The following is a 3,330-nucleotide window of genomic DNA, read 5'->3' as shown; positions in this document are numbered from 1 at the left end:
GGGACAGAATCTAAACTTTTTTTTTACAGGGACTAAAACTGGAATTCGCCCAAATTACAGGGACTAAAAGGGGTATAAACCCTTAAACAAAAAACCAATTTCAATCTTTCATCGTGACCAAACAAACAAACAATTAGCACTGATTTCATCTTTCAAATATATTTCAATTTGTACTCTTATGCTGTTGAATTGATTGTTTAATTTGGGTTTTTTTTTTATAGATTTTTTGCCTATGGAGGTTCCAAAATTAACATTGAAATGAAAAATCAATTTGACATGTGTTTATGAAAAACTTTTGGGAATCAATTTATGAAGGTTCACGATAATTTTCTTGATGGAGGAAAGAATTTGTTTACGTTATTTATGAAAAACTGATCGTGAGAATAAGAATGACGAAGGAGACATAGTTTAATTAGATACTCGTGAGTTTTAATGCATTGTTATAATATCAGCCGTGTATTTCTGATCTAATGATTGATAATTATTCTCACCATTCTCATATAAGAGCATCTCCAATGGGAGATCCTTACTTAACAAGGACCACTCTCTGTCAAGGACCTCATATTGGAGGAAGAGAAAATGAGTCCCCATTAAAGAACGGGTAACTATATAAGGTTCTTATCTCTCCTAGGCAACTAACGGGTCCCACGTTTAAAAGAAGTAATAAAATATGTACTATGTTGTCTCACTTACAAAATAAGTAATATTTTAATTATTAATAGTTATTTTAAATATTATTTTATCTATTTGTCATTATTTTAAATAAAATGTAATTAATGCAAATTATTATTATTATTTTCTAAGAAAGAAATGTAAAATTTGTAGTGTTAATTTTTCCATTTTCAAATTATTAGCAAATGTGGCAGAAATTTAAGTTCATACGAATAAATATATGTTTTATAATTTAATTTTTTTAAGGATTATAGTTAAATATTATGAGACAATTTATAATTTAATAAATAAATTATTTTTGTTTAATGATGTAAAGTTAGTGAGGCTTATTTAATTACTTTTCATTGGAGTCCTTATTAGTGTACTTCCATTGGAGTCATTGAGTCCTTAATAAGTGCTTTTATTAAAATATTATAAATAAATGATGTGTAACATGAGGTCCATTTAAGGAGTCCCTATCAAGGAACTACCATCGTGAATGCTCTAAGATACTCATTCTCATATATATATATATATATATATATATATATATATATATATATATATATATATATGTTGTGAAAGTGACTCAAAATTGGAGTTTGGAGGCCAAAAATTGATGTTTGCTGAAAGTACAAATCGGGGCCCGAATGGCAAAAATCGGGGCCCGATTTTGGCTGTCTTTGGGAGCAGTTTGGTACTGGAAAAATCGGCGCCCGAATGGTAAAAATCGGGGCCCGATTTTGCGTGCTGTTATTTTTCAGAAACGTATTTTTGGGCCAGATTTGGTACAATTTTATGGGAGTTTCTTTTACTATAAATATAGGCATTGTATCAGTGTAAACCTAGAGATAGAGGGGGCTGAAACAAGGGTTTAGAAAGGCAACAACAAAACTAGGGTTTGTATAGAGTTTGTCTCTTTGGAACAAACACTAGGTTTTGAGGGTTGATTCACCTTGGGAAACACTATTAGGATTGAGTCTCTTGGTTACGGGAAGAGGCTGGGATTTGGGTAGAATTAGGCGGGAGACTTATTCTTGTAATCCATCTCTTTTGTAACGTTACTCATCATATAGTGGAACGGAGGGCTGCTCTCTCCCCCAGACTAGGTCAATTTGGACCGAACTGGGTAAACAGATTCTTTGTGTTCTCTCTTCTTCTTTTCTCTTGCTGTGTTGTTTTCTACTTTTGGCTTGTGATTATAACTGTTCTATTCACTTTGATTATTGGTTGCTTTATTATCCCTTGCTCCACACATCAAGTTGTTATTGGTGTGAGTTTTTTCATCGAATCCGCAACAATTGGCGCCCACTGTGGGGCAAGGTCAAAGGATAATCTAGTACCATGGGTTCGAAGTGGGATATTGAGAAGTTTACCGGAGATAACGATTTTGGGTTATGGAAGGTAAAGATGGAAGCGGTGTTAATACAGCAAAAGTGTGAGAAAGCTTTGAAGGGTGAAGGTGCGTTACCGGTCACCATGTCACGTGCGGAGAAGACCGAGATGGTGGACAAGGCCAGGAGTGCCATTGTCTTGTGCCTCGGAGATAAAGTTTTGAGAGAAGTAGCAAAAGAACCAACCGCGGCATCAATGTGGGCAAAGTTGGAATCTTTGTATATGACAAAGTCTTTGGCTCATCGGCAATTCCTAAAGCAACAACTCTACTCATTCAAGATGGTGGAGTCAAAGGCCATCATGGAGCAACTTACGGAGTTCAACAAAATCCTTGATGACTTGGAGAATATTGAGGTGCAACTTGAGGGTGAAGATAAAGCTATACTCTTGTTGTGTGCTCTACCGAAATCTTATGAATCGGTCAAAGATACCATGCTCTATGGCAAAGAAGGCACTGTTACCTTGGAAGAAGTTCAATCGGCTTTGAGAACCAAGGAGTTGACCAAGTCCAAGGACTTGAGAGTTCATGAAAACGGTGAAGGCCTAAGTGTCACAAGAGGGAATGGTGGAGGTAGAGGTAACCGGAGAAAGAGTGGTAAAAAGTCAAAATCTGAATGCTTTAACTGTCACAAGATGGGTCACTTCATGAAGGATTGTCCGGAGATTAATGGTAACTCCGCACAAATTGTCACTGAGGGTTATGAGGATGCAGGTGCTCTGATGGTGTGGTGTTGTTTGGAGGATGAAGGTGATGTTGGTCACCTTGGGATTGATGCCTAGTGGAGCGGTGTTCGTCTGGAGAGACGTTAAACACTCAACATCAGCCTGGAGAGGCGGTGGTAAGAATACTCATGATCAGTCTGGAGAGGCGGAGGCAACAATACTCATGATCTACCTGTTGAGGTGGAGTTTCAAGGTTGAAGACATAATGGGATGTACGCATTTGCTAGTTGAGGTAAAGTACGCTCAGCTTGAGGTGGAGTTGAACACACCGGTAATGGTACGGCTATGGAGGACCTTGGGTGCTATGCTCTATGGTGAGCAAGGGATTTCTTCATAAGGTTGAAGAATGTACTGCACAGCTTGCGGGATTACCCTAAAAAAAGGCCAAGGGTGATTGGATGCAAGGAGACCTTCAAGGAAGCGGGAGATGTCCTGTGTTGAAGATGTCATGGTGAATGCTTGTGGGACTACCTAAAATACCTAGCGTAGTTAGACTGCAAGGACCTTCGAGAAGGCGGAAGACATTCCGAGGGCTGAAGGGATGTGAGGTGTATACTTGTG

Source organism: Medicago sativa, chromosome 2 (assembly GCF_051527215.1).
Source record: "Medicago sativa cultivar Bolivia chromosome 2, Bolivia_mono, whole genome shotgun sequence".
In the NCBI taxonomy this organism is placed as follows: domain Eukaryota; kingdom Viridiplantae; phylum Streptophyta; class Magnoliopsida; order Fabales; family Fabaceae; genus Medicago; species Medicago sativa.
The sequence above is the reverse complement of the archived record's forward strand: the minus strand, read 5'-3'. Positions refer to the sequence as shown.